This window comes from Cynocephalus volans, chromosome X (assembly GCF_027409185.1).
Source record: "Cynocephalus volans isolate mCynVol1 chromosome X, mCynVol1.pri, whole genome shotgun sequence".
Taxonomy (NCBI): Eukaryota; Metazoa; Chordata; class Mammalia; order Dermoptera; family Cynocephalidae; genus Cynocephalus; species Cynocephalus volans.
In genome coordinates, this window is record NC_084478.1 from 156,533,787 (window position 1) to 156,551,561 (window position 17,775).

Genomic DNA, 17,775 nt, shown 5'->3' on the forward strand with positions numbered 1-17,775 from the left:
TGATAATTCCCATTCTCATCCTGTCAACACATTAAGGATCTGGGTGCCAGTTGATTGAGAATATAAAGATAGGTTTCAACCCAAACTACTTGCTTTTGTTTGAATTTCCCTTCCTTCTCTTTGTCCTTTTTCTAAAATGTCCTTTCCCTGTGCTTTTTAGTGGAAAAGATGCCATAGTCATAAAAACTGTGAGTAGTCTCGTGACGTCTTTTAATGTAATATCTAGGCCCTAATATACAAGTCTTTCAATATTGCCAATATCTTTCAACATGACCTTGCAATATCTCTAAGACTAGACCTTTCCATTTTTCAGTGTTTTCAACACAGGTCTTCTAAGCTTCACAGCTTCCAACACCTCCAATTGTCAGATCTTCCAAATAATACAACATGTATGTCTTTTCAGTTTCCAGCCTGCAGTATCTCCAATGCCCATGTTTTCAAATCTCCCCAATATTGGGGTTATTAAATGTCTAGATCTTCCAGTATCTCCAACAATCCATCTTTAAGGTCCAGGTTTTTTCTTTCAAGATCCAGAGTTCTAACTTTCAAATCTTCTACAGTCCCAATCCTACAATGACTCCAATATACAGGTCTTCTAGAGTCTATGTATTTCATAGTGTCCAAGTCTAGCTTTTCCAATATCTTTTAGCACTTACATCATTCAGTTCCCATATCCTTTAACGACTTCTAAATTCTGATTTTCAGTGTCTTTTTATCACCAGTTTCTCCAATGCCCAATTCTTTCAATATCTCCAAAAACTGGGTCTTTCAACATTGGAAACTGGAGTGTTCCAATATCCCCAATGTCCAAATGACTAGGTCTCTTAACATACAGATAGCTTAATATCCAAGTCTCCTAGTGTCTATAGCTACCAGCATCCTTGACCTCCAGCATCATTAAGATTTCATTCTTCCAAGTGTTATGTCTTTTGACATAAATGTTTCAATATCCAGGTTTTTCAATGTCTCCCAATATCCAGGGCTTTCCACTTTAGGATTTCTAAATGTCTCAGTTCTCTATTGTTTACATTTGCCAGTGTTTAGGGATTCCAAGGTACAGTACTTGCAATGTCTCTAATGTCCAGGGCTTCCAGTGTCTATGGCTGCCAATATCCAATGTCCCAATGTTTAGGGCCTCCAAAGTCTCCAATGTTCAGAGTAACCAATATCTCCAAAATCCAAGGCTTCCAATGTCTCCAACGTCCTGTGCTTCCAATGTTTCCAATGTCCAGGGTTTCCAATGGTGCCAGTGTCAAGGTCTTCCAACAACTCCAGGTCTTCCAACAACTTCAAGTCTTCCAACAACCTCAAGGTCTTCCAGACAATTCCAGCCTTCCAGAAAATCCATGTCTTCCGGACAAACGATGTCTTCCAGCAACTGCCAAGTCTTCAGTAAATCCAGTCTTCCAGCAATTATAGGTCTTCCACAAAATCCAGATCTTCCAGGAAAATCCACGTCTTCCAGAAAATCCATGTCTTCCAATAATTGCAAGGTCTTCCATCAAATCCAGATCTTCCTGCCAATCCACGTCTTCCAACAATTTCAAGGTCTTCCAGCCAATGTATGTCTTCCAGAAAAATTTATGTCTTCCACCAAATCCAAGTCTTCTAATAAACCCAGTTCTTCCAGAAAAATCCAAGTCTTCCAGTTAATCAGTGTCTTCCAGTAAGAAATCCAGGTCTTCCAGTCAATCCACGTCTTCTTAAAAAATCCAAGTCTTCCAGCCAGTCAAGTCTTCCAGTCAACCCATGTCTTCCAGACAAAATCCGTGTCTTCCACTGAATCCAGGGCTTCCATTTGAGCCATGTCTTCCAGAAAATTCATGTCTTCCAATAACCTCCAGGTCTTCCAGTCAAGATATGTCTTCCCAAAGATCTACGTCTTCCCAAAGATCCACGTCTTCCAGAAAATCCATGTCTTCCAGTAACCTTCTGGTCTTCCAGCAAATCGACGTCTTCCAAAGAATTCAGTTCTTCCGGACAATTCGGGTCTTCCAAAGAAAGCCATGTCTTCCAAAGAAAGCCATGTCTTCCAGAAAATCCACATCTTCCAATGACCTCCTGGTCTTCCAGCCTATCCATTTCTTCCAGAAAATCCTTGTCTTCCATCGAATCCATGGCTTCCAGCAAATCCACATCTTCCAACAAAGCCATGTCTTCCATCAAATACATGTCTTCCAGCCTACGTCTTCCAGCAAAGCTACGTCTTCCAGCAAATCCACATCTTCCGACAAAGCCATGTCTTCCGGAAAATCTATGTCTTCCTACACCTCTGGGTCTTCCAGCATCTCCAGGGCTTCCAGCATCTGCTCGTCTTCCAGCATCTCCACATCTTCCAGCATCTTCACGTCTTCCAGTATCTTCAGGTCTTCCAACAACTACCCAGTCTTCCATCAGCGGGCTCAATATTCATGTCTTCCTACGTTTCCAGTTGTGCTGATCTTCTAACATTCAGGTCTTCCAGCATCTGCAATATCCAGGTATTCTAACATATTCTATAGTCCAGCTCTTCCAACCCTTCCCCAGGTCCAGGTTTTTTTCAAATCTAGTCTTCCCCTGTTCAGGCTGTCCTATGTTCAGATCTTTTCACAGACAGATCTTCCAACTCAAATATTTCTGCTTCTAGTAGAACAAGCTTCAAAAAAATTTGGTAGGGCATTCCTTCTTATAGACTAGATATTATGGACCAACTGTACTGCAGCTTGTCATTTTTGGTATTAAGAAATGTGTATTTATTCTCTACAACTTTTTAAGAGAGTGTTCATAAAAAAGCTTCTATAGAATAAGCTAATGGAATTGCTGCAATAAATTTTAATACTTTGCTAATATTTACAGATTTTATGTAGTCAGCTATGTTTAGCTACAAGTAAAATTTTTATTTCAGTGAGAAAAATTCCTGTTTAGAGACTGTTCTTGTAGATAAAGTTAACATACAGTGTATTATTTGTCCATTTTTTAATAACATTAATTTTGTGTTTGATCTTATGTAACTAAATGATAATAATAATAATAATAACACTTAACATAGCATTTGCTAAGTCCAGGCACTGTTCTAGGGTCCTTATGTGCATTAACTCGTTTAATCTTCACACAACCCATTGAGGTAGGTACTATCATTATCCCCGTTTTACAGATGAGGAAACTAGCACACAGAGGTGAAATAAATTGTCCAAAGGACACAACTAGTAAATAATAGAGTTGGAATTTGAACCCGGTTAGCCTGTTTCCAGAGTCCATGATTCTAACCACTATGCTATAATATCTGTTGCTGAAAATTGATAAGAGAATTATGAGATTCATGGCTTGATTGATCCCATATTATGTGTAAAATATTATTAAGGTCTTGTATATAAATAATCTCACATTATTCTGTCACTATCAGAACCTATTTGTATTTACAGCTTTCATTCCTCAACCAGCTATTACCATTCCCTGCTTATGTATATGGAAATAAGTGCAAACACTTCCTGATACTATTTTCAGTTTTGGCAGGACTAATATAAGGGAGCACTGCGTTCAAGTACCCTTTGCTTTAGAATCATATTCATAGCTCCATGCTTTGAGTACTGGTGCTTGGAAAATTCCCATCTGCTTTAATCCCTTATTACTGACCGTTTGTCCAGATTATACCTTACTATCTAAACCACTAATCATTAGTTTGTTTCTGACCTTCAGGATTGACCTGTTTCTTCAAATATCACTGATTTCCTGAGTTCCTGACCATTGCCTTGTATATGATTAACGGTCACTACAGCTCTTTAAATCCCAGCATGCTGACCTAGAGAACTAACTACTTTGTTCTCTAAGATGCAGCCCCTACTAGGCACTTCCAGAAATGTTGCTGCTCATCCCTCTAGCTGGCCTGAAAAGCATGAAAGCTGCATAATGAAATTATAGGCAGGCAAGGAATCTCTAAAGGTTTAGAATCATCCACATGACAATAAAAAGAACAATTATAATAATGATTAAAATAACAATACCTTCCGAAAATCTAATGATTTACAGTTTACAAAATGCTGTCATTTCATTCATTCATTCATTCATTCAACAAATATTTATTGAGTACCAGCTGTGTGCCAGGCATGCTTTAATGGAGCGTCTTAAAATCATCTGGAAGAAATAGACAATGTACAAATAACTGAACAATTATTTATGAATTGTAGTAAGGCCATTAAAAAAATAAGGATAGGATGCTGTGAACGTCTGGAAAGTCAAAGCATTCCTGAAAAAGTAATATGTATGATGACTCTGAAAGAGCTATTTTCTCATTTGGTTAACACAATATAACCTTGTGACTTAGATAAGACAGATGTTTTTATATCAGTTTTACTAATCAGAATACTAATGATAACAGGATCCAGGTGTTTTGACCTCTTTTTTTCTTTTTCTACTACTCCATTCTGCCTTAAAATACATATAAAATCTGTCTGGCTATATATATCGAGATATAAAAATGTACTCTTTGACTTAGTATTTTTACTTCAAGGAATCTGTCCAAGGAAGTTATCTAAAATGTAATTAAATCATGAACAAAGATGTTTCTCATGTAGTTATGTGGTAGAGTGATAAATGAGAAAAACCTAAGAGTATAACTTTAAGGGAATGATTAAACAAATGTGCTGTTTACATATGATGGAATATTCTTCCATTAAAATATTTATGGCATGTTCATTATATAATGTTAAATGAAAAATCAGCATACAAGATTATATGTGTAAAGTGTAATTGCAACTATTTTAAAATATGTAATCAGAGACAAATGGCTAGAAGTAAAAATATCGGAGATTGTGAACTAATTATCACTGGGTGGGTAGGATTACGTGTGATTTTTTTTTTTTTTCTTTATATTCTTTATGTTCTTTTCCAAAGTTTTTGCAATGTGAAGGTATTTTCTATTCAGGAAAAATTTTTAAACAATTGTGCACTAAATTCATTATTTGGTCATCTTTTTTAATATACATGTAATCAAGTTTTACTGTTGAAATACTTCAAAATATAAGTAAGCAAAGTGAAAAAAACTAAATTCTCAAATAATCTCAATACCCAGAGATAGTCACTGTAAAGTTTTTGGTGAGTGTTCTTCCACACTCTTTACAGGTATGTTTATTTTCTTTTCCAAAATGGAATCATACTGCCATTTAACCCACTTCTTTCACTTAATAATTTGTGAACAACTTTCCATGCGAGTAACTGTGCATCTATGTTATAGTTTTAATATGTAATTTATTTACTCCATCTCTTATTGGTGGGCATTAAGTTCTTTCCAGTTTTTTTGGTATTATAAAAACTGCTGCAATGAGCACATGCATTGTGCGAGTTGTGAAAAACAAACTGTGTATCCTACATGGTGGCACTGTACACATTTGTGTGCAAATTTGTTCAGATATTTCGGATAAATTCCTAAAAGGAGAATTGCTGAGCCAAAGGACATATACATCATAATGCTTATCGCAGCAGAAACTGACAAGCAATCTAGATGTCCAACTACTGGTGGTGGTGAATATATTATATTTTAACTGTATGATGGAATTCTGTATTATAGCTATTCAAGTTTATACCGTAGGAGAATACTTACTGAAATGGGAGTATGTTCACAAGGTGTCATCAGTGAGAGGAACATACAACACGAATGTATGTATAATATTTATATTATGTAAACAGGAAACTGTATAAATGTCCTCAGAAAAATAACAAGAAGATATACACTAGAATGTTAGTAAAAGTCCCACAAGGAAAATTAATAAATCATGGTGTATTTACACAATGGAATACTATATACCAGTAGTATATATGCGTTGTAGCTACACATAATGATATGGGTAAATTTTACTTCTAGAATGTTAAAATTAAGATATCAAGTCCTAAAAGACTGCATATAATAAGATTTTTATGTTATTCAAAAACAAAGTAAAATTAAACACTATTATTTAGGGCCACATATATATGACATACAAAAAATTTATTAAGAAGCAAGCAAAGGAATTTCAATCAGAAAAATCAGGATAATTGTCATTGATTGGGATTAAAGAAAGGGGATCAGAATTGGGGAGGATTATATAAATAGATTTAAGTTATTTCAATATTCTAGTACTCATGTCCATTGTGTAAGTGGTTGAATGTCATTATATAATTAAAATCATATTATTGATTATTTAATAATTGCATGGTTATCAAAATTAAATAAAAGAACAATTTAGTGGATAAAAATAAAAGAGGGCCCATGGATCAACAAAACAGTGTGTGCAATATAAGGTTTATTAATTAATCCAGTTTGTGCACTCAACTTTCATTATTTTTTTTAAGTAACTATCTCTGGGTGGTGGGAATATATGTGATTTTTATTTTCTTTTGACTCTTTATTTTCTAAATTTTCTATTTTGAACATGTATTATTTTCAAAATAAAAAATGTAAATTTAAACTCTATGTTAATGTGTTTTTAATGATATAGGGAAATACAATATTATATTAATTAAAAAACAAGATCAAAATTCCATAGAGTAATATCTAAACTATGTTTAAAATATGTAACAGGTACTGAAAAGTGTTCACATAGTAGTAAAAATAATTGTTTCTGTATAATGAGCTTTCCAATAGCTCTTTTTGTCTCCATGTATATATAAAAATCTGTTTTAAATCAAAATGTTATAAGGTGAGCTTATGTGTTTTTTTGTTACAAAAGTAATACATGCTTATTGTAAAAGGTAAAAAAGGCAATAGTATATGAAAGTAAAAAGTGAAAATATCCCTCTCCTAATACTACTGCCCAAAGATAGCAATGATTATTTGTTTGCTTTGTATATACCTAGTACTTTTTCTGTGTATGTGTATGTGTTAGTGTGTGTTTTACAAAATGAAATCATCCTATATGTATTATCCTAAAACTTGCTTTTTTCCTGCTTGTATTAGTCAACTTCTGTTGCTTATAACAGAATACATGAAACTGAGTAGTTTATAAAGAAATAATATTTTTTTCTTACGGTTTCAGAGGCTGGGAAGTCCAAAGTCTGGGGAACACATCTGGTGAGGGCCATCTTGGTGGTGGTTCTGCAGTGATGTAGGGTGTCACATGGTGAATGGCTGAGCACAAGAGCTAACCTGCTCTCTTGCTCTCCTTATAAAACCACCATAGCCATGTCTATTACCACCCATTAAACCATCAATGAAATAATCCATTCACTAGGCTATCTAACCACCTCTTAAAGGCCCCACTTTTCTTTTTTTTTTTTTTTTTTTTTTGACCAGTAAGGGGATTGCAACCCTTGGCTTGGTGTCACCGGCATCGCGCTCAGCCAGTGAGCGCACCGGCCATCCCTATATAGGATCCAAACCCATGGCGGGAGTGCCACTGCGCTCCCAGCGCCGCACTCTCCCGAGTGAGCCACAGGGTCGGCCCAGGCCCCACTTTTCAATTACCATAATAGGATTTCCCACCCATTTACCACTGTTACAGTGGAGATCAAATTTCTAATACATGAACCTTTGGGGGACACATTCAACCCATACCATTGCTCAATAGAAAGTCATTTTTTAAAAAGCAGCTATCAGGAATACCATGGTAGGGAGTACTATGTAATTTATTCAATTCTTTCCACACGATAGATTTTTATGTTAACAGTTTGTTGCTATTATACACAATGCTATACAAAGCATCCTTTTAAATCTATCTTTTGCACTTTTACAAGTATTTTTATAAGCTAGTTCCTTAGAAATATATCTTCTACATCAAAGTTAAATTGCCCTCCCAGCGTGCTGGACACTATCATTCTTTTTAATTTTTAAATTATTTTTTTTTCTAATAACTGGTAAAGTTAAGCATCTTTTCACACATTTATTAGCTATTTGTATTTCTTCTGTTGGAAAACGCTTGTTTATATCCTTTGCCTATTCTTCCATTGTGTCATTTGTCTTTTTTCCTCATTAATTTGCCGAAGATCTTTGGATATTAGAACTGGTATCCTTTTGTCTGGCATGTATTACAAATGTTTATCATTTGCTTTTTAAATTTACTTATGGTGCTGTTTTCCATAAAGAAGATTTAATTATGTAAATAGACAAACGGTTCAATCTTTTTTTAATAGTTTCTTGGATTTGTCTCATACTTAGGCAGGCTTCTGTATCCCAAGATTATAAAAACATTCTCCTGTATTATCTTCTAATAATCTTATTGCTTAGTGCTTTAATCTGTCTGGAATTGGCTATTCTTCTGTATGTGTGTTTATGGTGGAAAGTAAGAGTCTAAGTTTATTTTTTTGGAAGCAATAGCCAGTTTTTCCAACTTATTTATTCAATTGAATTATTTTCATACTGATTTGGAGCTCCCTTTTTATCATGAACTATATAGATATTGTTGTAACGTTTCTTTTCTGCTCAAGTGATAGGGAGCATACTTCAAGAAGTTCGTGGAAAAACAGATTAAAAGATAATATGAATATTTCGTTGAACTTTCTGAAGCGCCCTCATATTTTTTGCTGAGCTAGTACCTCACTGTTTTAATTACTGTAGCATTGTGATTTGAAATATGATAGGACTACTCCCTCTTCATTTTTTCAGAATTTTCTTGGCTATTCTTGCACATTTTCCTTTTCCAGATGAATTTTAGGAGCAACTCATGAACTTTCATACAAAATGAGTCCCTTGAAAATGCCTCAGACCTTTTGAGTAACATGTGAAAAATTGACATCTTTATGGTAGTGAGTTTTGCATCTGGAAACATCGTGTCTATTTAATTTTATTGCAGTCCCATTTAGATATTAAACCATTGTTCAGATTATTCTTTGTTGTTTTATAGTTTTTTATCGCTAATATGTGAATGATACTGCATTTAAAAAAGTCGTTATCAATAGAATAGAGAAAAGGTATTGATTTTAAATATTTATCTTGCATTCAGACATCATATTAAACTCTGTTCCTTGCTCTAACAGTGGTTATTTTCAGTAAATTATCTTGAATTTCTAGGTACACAATCATGTTAGTTATAAATAATGAAATGTTTGCCTTTCCCTTGCTAATGTCTGTATCTAATGTTTTTCTTTTAACACATTGGTAAAGATTTTATGACTTCTAGGACAACACAGATTTGTGCTGATTAATAAAGAGGGAGCAATCTTCTCTTGTTTTTGATTTAAATAGAAATGCTTCATTATTTCGGTCTAAAATATGATCATTGCCAGTGTTTCTGATAGATGTCCTTTTTTAAGTCATAGAAATGCCCTTTTATTCCTGATGGACTTATAATTATATTATTATTATTTTGTTTTTGACAGCTGGCTGGTAATGGGATCTGAACCCTTGACCTTGGTGTTATTAGCACCACACTCTAATCATGTCAGCTAGATTTATAATTTTATTAGGAATGGGTGAAGAATGTTATCAAAGTGCTTTTTCTGTCATCTTCCAAGGTGATATCAAGATGATAATATGGTTACTCTCTTTTATCCATTAAAGTAGTTAATTACCAAATATTGATCTATTCTTGCATTCTGGGAATAAAACTGACATAATAGTGGTTTTTTGGTATGTCGTTATTCTAGTTGGGATATAAAGCTCTATATTAACAAGTGCCTATAGAAGTGCTTCCTTACCTTTTTCACATCATGGCACACTGGGGTACAAGATTGCTCAGGGCAGAAGCAACTGGCTTCCCTGGCATTGCTTGGCTACCCCAAGGTCTTAGGAGATAAAGATCACACCACACACACAATCCATCCACAGGACACCAATGCACCAAGGCACACTTGTTGGGAAACTCTCATTTATTGTTTTCTTTTGTGCAATGCCCTTTTGTTGATTTGGTATCAGGATAATGTTATGTTTGTGAATGAACCTGAATTTTGTTTTTCTTTTTCTACAGTGTAAGTGACTTAGACACAAGCTGCTCCTTAAACAATTGGTAATACTCCCCAATAAAATCATTTTGTCCTGGTGCTTATTTGGAGGCTAGAAATTTAACTCATCTTTTGATTTCTTCTATTATTAGTTTATCCACGTTTTCTACTGCTTCTGGAGTCAATTTTGTCAAAACTCATTCATTTCATGTGGATCTTCAAAAGTATTGATTGGAAGTCACATAATATTTTCTAATGTGTCTTTATTTGCATATGTGTGGCTATATACTTTTAAAATTCTTTTCTTTGGTTGAACTTTTCATAGCTTTGTATATTTTATATTCAGTTATATTTGTTTTAAATACCAAGTGTTTTTTAATATCACTTTCTACTTTTGTTAATTCTTTCTTTTTACAGTCTTTGGTTCTGTTTGTTCTGTTTCTAGATTCTTTCGGTGAAAGCTCAGTTTATTTTTTAATCTTTCTTATTTTCTATTTAATGCATTTAAATTATAAATTTTCCTCTAAATACATGTTTGATTGTATCCCATAGTTTTCACATGCGACATTTTCATTGTCCTTCTTTTGTTACCTCATCTTTAGTTAAAGTTTCATTTTTCCTTTGTAATCCAAGAGTTGTTTAGAAGTGTATGTATTTCAGCATGGTTAGGTTTTAGTTGGTGTTTCTTTTTTCTATCTTTATTTCCTTAATTACTACTCATGCTGTCTCATGGATGGAGAATGTTTCCTACATGAGTTATACATTTTAGAATATATTTGTTGTATCTTATATGTAATACATTTTTGTAAATATTTCATGTGCAATTGAAGCAAATATGTATTTTCTCTTTGCTGGACTAATATTATATCATGTTTCTACATCTTAAATCAATTTCATTGTTATTCAAATTTTCTATTTATCTGCTTTTTCTAAGTTTTCTGTTAAAAGTATGTAAAATCTCTCACTTCATTGTTTTATCACAGTCTCCTATTTCTAAGCTTTTTTGATTTACATATTTGAAATTCTTTTTCAGTGCATTAAGTTTCATAATTGTCTTATTGGATTGTATTAGTTCATAATATAAAAAGATCTTCTTTGACCCATTTAACAATTTTTGCCTTGACTTTTCTTTGCTCTCTCTACTTTACTGTTGTTAGCATTTGCCGGCTATTTCTTTCTTCATTCTAATATTTCCAACTTTTCTCTGTTGTTTGGTTTTAGGTGTATTTTTTCAAAATAGCACATGATGAGATTTTTTTTTACTCCACCTTAGAATGTCTGGTTTTTAATTCACAATCCTTTTTACGTTTATGACAATTTGATGATATTTATTAATTTTTCTGTCATTGTATTATTTTTATTTCTTTGATCTTGCTAAATTTGTCAAAGTGTAGTGCTCCTTTTTCTTATAATGGTTTAGAAGTTTGAAATATCACTTCTATTCTAACAGTGATTACACTATATATACATAATTTTATATACTTTTGTACTGTTGGAACTTATGAAGTGAGTATGTAATACTTTTGTAGTAAAAAAATAAAGAACATCCGCTTTTAAGTGTGTCTAGTATCGGTTCCTTTCTCACCAGTCTCACTCCCCTTGCTCTGTCTCTTGTCACCTAGATTTTAGATACTTTCATCAACCTCTCAATCCTTCACTACTTCTGTGTATCTTGTTTATTGGAACCAGATTAATTTCCTTAAATATCATTTTCCTCATGACTCGGAACTTACAGTTCTGGTTTCCTAATTAAATCTAAACTTCTACACATAAGCTCTACTGTATAACTATCTCTGTTCTCCACTTGACCGTGGATCATCTACTTATTCAGACTGGTTTCTTCATTTATTTCTGCATTTATTCCTTCCTTTACTTTCATTCATTTTGTTCTCTACACTTCCTCTGTTTTCTGACCCCTACGCAACCACTAAGTCTAAATGCCTGTCTCAGCAGATTTGTTATTCTGTCCTAATAGTTTTCCATCAGGGAACACCTGCATCTTCAGGGAGCAGAAATGTTTTGGTCACAAAGCTGTGGGAACAAACTTCATTTTTGACCCTGAAATCTTCAAGCATTTGGTATTTATGGAAAATAGACATTTTGACCATATCTTAAAATGATTTAACTCTGGGATTGATACTAGCTCCTCACCCCAAACCAAAGGTTTACTTGCTCTTCTTCCATGGTAACAGTGCTGATCGTCATCACCTCAACTTAAACTTTTCCCCAATTTCTGTACTTTTGGAATCTTTCCTAGCAGAGAAGGTCAATCTCTCACTTCCTTTAGAGTAGGTTGGATCATATCAGCATGATCTTGAGCTTCTCTGGCAGTTTCTGTGAATTTCTTCAGGACTGAGGCCTCAACAGAGCCTTTTCTTCCACTTCAGTCTGTGGACCTTCCTATCCTGGAATGGAGCTAGGAATGGGGCCCAAGAACTCTAGGCAGTGAAAAAACTTATATTTTCTTACTGATATCGAATCAATTACCTATAGTGCTCCCACCCCCAGAAGACAAGGTCTTTATATTTTTACTTCTTCCCCTACCACCTTCTCCAGATGACTCTGTCCCCAGAGTTCCAGCAGGGAGTACTGCTGCAAGCAATACTGTCCTCATGAGGTGAAGTTCTGCTGCATCAACAAAGCTGAACCCTTGCTGAACCACTGCCCCTTTTCTAGATTTTAAACTAGTGCTGTTTGTTTATACTATGCCATTTCTATTTTAGGACTTTTACTTAACAGCTTTTAAAATTTCACTACATTACCAATAATTGAGACAATACTTTGTCCTTGTTACCACTGTTAGCACCAACTCTTCTCCCTTCTTGCATGCATTTCTCATTTTTAGTGAATAAAGCATATACCTTTTCCCCTAAAGGGTAGTGTAATGTCTGAGTTTTTTCATATCTCAACAAAGCTTCTCTAGGATCCCTAGGAATGTATAGCTGCAAATGCCCATACAGTAAGGGGTCCTGACGCATCTACACCCATTGCTGTACCACTACCTATTTATATATGGGTATTATGTCATTATTCAGAAAGAATTTGCATAATAGACATGCCTCCATTTTGAAACAAGCTCAGCATCAAAAAGGTCTTTCCCTCATCGGCAACATGAAAAATGAGGGAATGCCCACGTGCCCATGCAATATCTGCCCCCAAGTTCCTATAAGCTGAAGAAGTACACAGATCTGATCTAATATCTGGACTCAGGTGGACCTGATAAAGAGTATGTCTGAGGATCACAATTGCACACGTATTTTCCACAGTCCAGCCCCTGTCTCTGTGGGTGTCGATATCTGTCAACAATGACTTATACTTGTGCCCTAATCTAATGACATATAAAACTTCTTCCTTACTTCAAGTTGTCCTCTTAAGCATAAACATGGACTTTTGGCCTTTCATAGTCAACTCACTGTTTACAGGTGACCCTAATTACTTTTTTAAAGTTTAAATTTTCAACACACCAGTGCGAGTAATTTTAACCTGGCTTCTATGTCAAAACTTCCAGACATCTTTGAAAATATCCTGAGATAGCATATTCCATGTTAATTTTAAAGTATGCTACTCTCTAAGGACTGTATCTTTTTAGTGAAAACTTGAGAGACCATTCTCGGGATGCTATGAGTGGAAACTATTTCACATGAGTGCTTGGGGTAGAACAGGGTAACATTGGGGCTGATATCCACTTTCATGATGGATCAAAAGGATTTTTTTTTTTTTCAAAAGCACACCACAAGTTCACATTGTTGCTTTTTAGGCACTTTCTTTTTACCATGTGAGTTTACTAATCCAATCTTTCATTTGTGTTTTTGTGCTACCAGTTTTTTTCTTTTTCTATTGACTCTTATACTATGCTATTGTGTTACGAAACCAAACCATGTGTTCAAATTACAGTGTTGCCCTCATCACCCCCAATTTAGCAGACTCCTTTTTCTTTTTATCATTTTTTCTCTTTTAGCTTATGTTTCTTGAAAGTGGCCACGAGTTTTGTAGCTTCAGACAATCTCCATTACTATCATTCGAATCCCAGTTATCTGCAAAGAAAAATCCCCATCCTTCTCCAGGGAATACAAAAGACAAAAGTAGCTCAAAAATGTTATACAATTGTCTATAATTTCCCTTTACTGATTTATTTTGAAGGGAATTAGTGTATTTTTAAATTGCATGCAGGCAGCTTTAATGTTGAACTTCAATTTTTTAAAGGCAGATATTATCTCCGTGCTGTACCAGCTCATTTTTGCAAATGGCAATTAAAATATCAGAAAATATAGCCATATTAATGTTGAAAATTGTCAGATGTTAAAATTTTTATACAGAAAATTCAAGTGGGGTTATTTTTGCATGCTCATATAATTCACAATATTGTTTGTTTCCTATAAACACCAACTCAAAAAAACAGAAAATTAAGATAGCAAACTTCAGTTGCATTTCTATGTTCAAGTCACACTTACTTACTGTCTCAGTTTATTCAGGCATCTATAACAAAATACCATAAACTGGGCGAGTTATAAACAACAGAAATTTATTTATCAGTTCTAGAGGCTGGAAAGTCCAAGATGAAGGCAGAGTCAGTGTCTGGTGAGGGCCCACTTTCTGGTTTATAGATGGCACCTTCTTACATGGTAGAAAGGGCAAGGCAGCTCTCTGGAGCCTCTTTTATAAGGACACTAATCCCATTTATGAGGGCCCTGCCCTCATGACGTAATTACCTCTGAAAAGTCCTATCTCCTAATACAATCACATCGGTGATAAGGTTTCAACACATAGATTTTGGTGGGACACGAACATTCAGATCATAGCACTTATCCTCCCGTTTTCACCTTCCACAAATCTGGTGATTCCAAAGGGTATTGGAATTGTTTTACATGGTTCCTTAGAAGGACAAAGCAATTATTTAAGGTTTTAGTGCAAAGATCAATTACTTTCAGGAATTAAGTTATACTGTCCCTATAAACCCAATTTTGAGTTTAGTGGTAACTTAATGGTCACCACAGAAAAGAAATAAAAGTCACTTTCTTCTAGATTACTTGGTGGCTTGAACATGTATTACCTACATAATGCAGCATAACAAACCACTTCAAATTTTGTGTCTTAAATCAACCCTTTATTTTTGCTCATGAGCCCATGAGTCAGCTGGGCATTTCCTCTCACCTTGGCTAGACTCACCATGTGTTTGCAATCAGCTGTGGGTAAGGTAGGAAGCTCTGCTCTGTTGATCTGAGCTGGGCTCTCTCACATATTTGGGGGTTTGGTGAGATAACCTGGCTCCCATCCACATGGTCTTTCTTCCTCTAGCAGGTTAGCCCAGGCTTGTTTTCATGGCATGGCAGGTTTCTAAGAAGGAGAGCAAAAGTGTACAAGGCCTTTTGAGGCCTATAGAGTGGTACTGGCACACCACCATTTCTGCCACATTTAATTGGTCAAAGCAAGTCACAATGGCATCCCAGATTCACAGTGTGGAGAAATAAACTCCATCCTTTAATAGGAAGACCTGCAAAGTCACATTGCAGCAGATGTGAATATAGGGAGTCCATTAATGGTGGCCATCAATGCAGGTAATTCATTACAGTTCGCCCTCTGACCCTGATTAAGGTTGTCTGTCCCACATGCAAAATACATGCTTCCCTCCGGAGAAGTTAATCTTCCTTCCGCACATTGTACATGCAATGGTGAGACAGGGACAAAATAACACAAAAAAATCCTCATTCAAGAAGAACGAAAAGCACATAACAGTCACTAGTTTATAACAATTCTAAAATCTCAGAAGGATGCTGAGGGACAAAGTATGCTCCTTGATTTCAGTCTCATTCTAATTACTGTAAGAGGCACCACAGTTTACTGCTCTCCATGGATCTTGGCTCTGCCATCTGAGAACATCTCAGATATTCTGTCTTTTCCACTGTCCTTGGCCATTTCCCATGAGGATATTGGAAGATATGCCCTTTGAGCAATTTTCTCAACCTGCTACCTGTTCATAGTCTGCTGTGGGCCAATACCCTTAAGGTTCTTGGAAGCCCTTTTGTCCACCTCCTACTAGGTACCACCTTAATTCTTTCAGAGATATCATCAAAGTATAGTACAGTTACAATTTTGATTATATCTTTATAAGGAGACCGTGTATTATTGGCAATGCCCTTATTTAATATTTTTCTTAGTTGAGAGGCAGAAGAAAAGAAATAGCTTGTTTTTCAGTCTAGTAAGTTCTGGCTCTTCTATGTTCTATCTAAATTTTGCTTACGAACTGGGCAGTTCTTTCTTTGGCTCATCTTGTTCTTGCTGTACTTTACCATACACAGCTAAGAGTAACCAAGTGATGTTTTCAATATTCTGCATGGAGATCTCCTAAGCCAAATTGACAAGTTCATTAGGAACACTTTCCATCTTCCAAATTACCCCAAGCAACAGTATTCCAATTATTTCACTACTGTACAACACAGGTTTCCATGTTTTTAGTCTCTAATAATAATGTTCTCACCACTTTTTTAGGCTTCATTATTAGTTTTCTAGCTTTTGTTTGTCATTCAGTCTCAGAAGCAATGCCATATATTTTAGATTTTTGTTTGGCATTGCCCCACGAGTTACCAATTTCTATATCAGTCAGCTGTTGCTGTATAATAAGTCACCCCAAAACTTAGTGGCATAAAATAATAACCATTTATTACTACACTTAAGGACACATGTTGGCTGGGCACTTTTTGTGGTACCAGCTGGGTGAGCTTGTGCATCTGTTGTCAGCTGTGGATCAGTATACAATTGTACTGGTATTGCCTGGGTTCTCTCATATATTTGGAGGTCAGCTGGCTCTAGGCTGCCCTAGGATGGACTCATCTGGGACAACAGGGCTCTGTTCCACATGTTCCCCAGCAAACTAGCCTAGGCTTATTCTCAGAACATGGCAGGGATCCCAGAGGGGATTTAGAAGTGTGCAAGTTCTCTTAAGAGCTAGAGATGGAACTGGCACACCATCGCTTCTGCCACATACTATTGGCTAAAGCAAGTCACAGGGCCAACTCCGATTCAAGGACTGAGGAGACTCCACTTACTGATGGGAGAGGCTGTAGAGTCACATTGCAGGGAGTGTATATTAATGGGGATGACTGAGACAATCAATTTATTGAACAGGTTTCAGTAAGATCATAAAGTAATGCATATGGTTTTGCTATAATTCAGACAGGCCAATCAGGCATTGGACTTTGTGCATGGATCTGTACAGGGCCAGTAATTTGTTCTTAGCTTCCCTTTGAGAATGATCCCCCCTCCACCATCATGGTTCCCTGGAGCAGGTCAGATTTTTGCCCCAGGCCTGATCTGCTTTACTTGTTGGCAGCCTTCCCAGGGCTTGATTTTCTTTTGACTTTAATTTCTCCCTCCCCTCTCTTCTCCTTTTCACTTTGTGTGCACCTTTATACCTGAGAGGGAGAAGCTTGGGATGCTATTCACCTGATATTAGCTGACTTTCTCTTTTATCTCTGATTGCCTTTTCCACAATTGCCTTTGTTTAAAAGCCACTTTGTAATACCTTTTGGGAACTTTCTCCAAATCTGAAAACTTTATTTTTTATACCTTTTACCTTTGTACTCCTAGGAAGCATCTTTATTTAAAGAAAGGCAGATGCTTTTCAACATGATACTGCCTCCTACTCACCCTTGTGCTTGGCTCAGTAGCCACAGAAGTCAGGGCTTCAAGACAACTTTTTTAACTTGACACAGAAGGTAAAGGGGAAAAATCCTGCCTAAGAGTTTTAGCTATGGAGTAGAAGTATGGGAAAAGTGTATTTCCTGGGTGTTTTGCAAACCATTATTTTTTTTTTTATCTCAACCAGCTACCAACCAGCACAGTTGCCTTATTTCTAAAAAAAAAAATCATGTCTGAAACATAGTAGTTGGTTGCTTAATGCTTTAGTTGAATTTTATCAAGATCATTTCAATTTGGTATTATTATTTTTCCATG

At 35.5% G+C, this 17,775-nt stretch overlaps 1 pseudogene; it reads right to left on the bottom strand.

Annotated features, from left to right (window-relative positions):
* Positions 1-1,543: 1,543 nt before the first annotated feature.
* LOC134368494 (cerebellar degeneration-related antigen 1-like) overlaps positions 1,544-17,775 on the bottom strand; it is a 35,141-nt pseudogene continuing 18,909 nt past the window's right edge.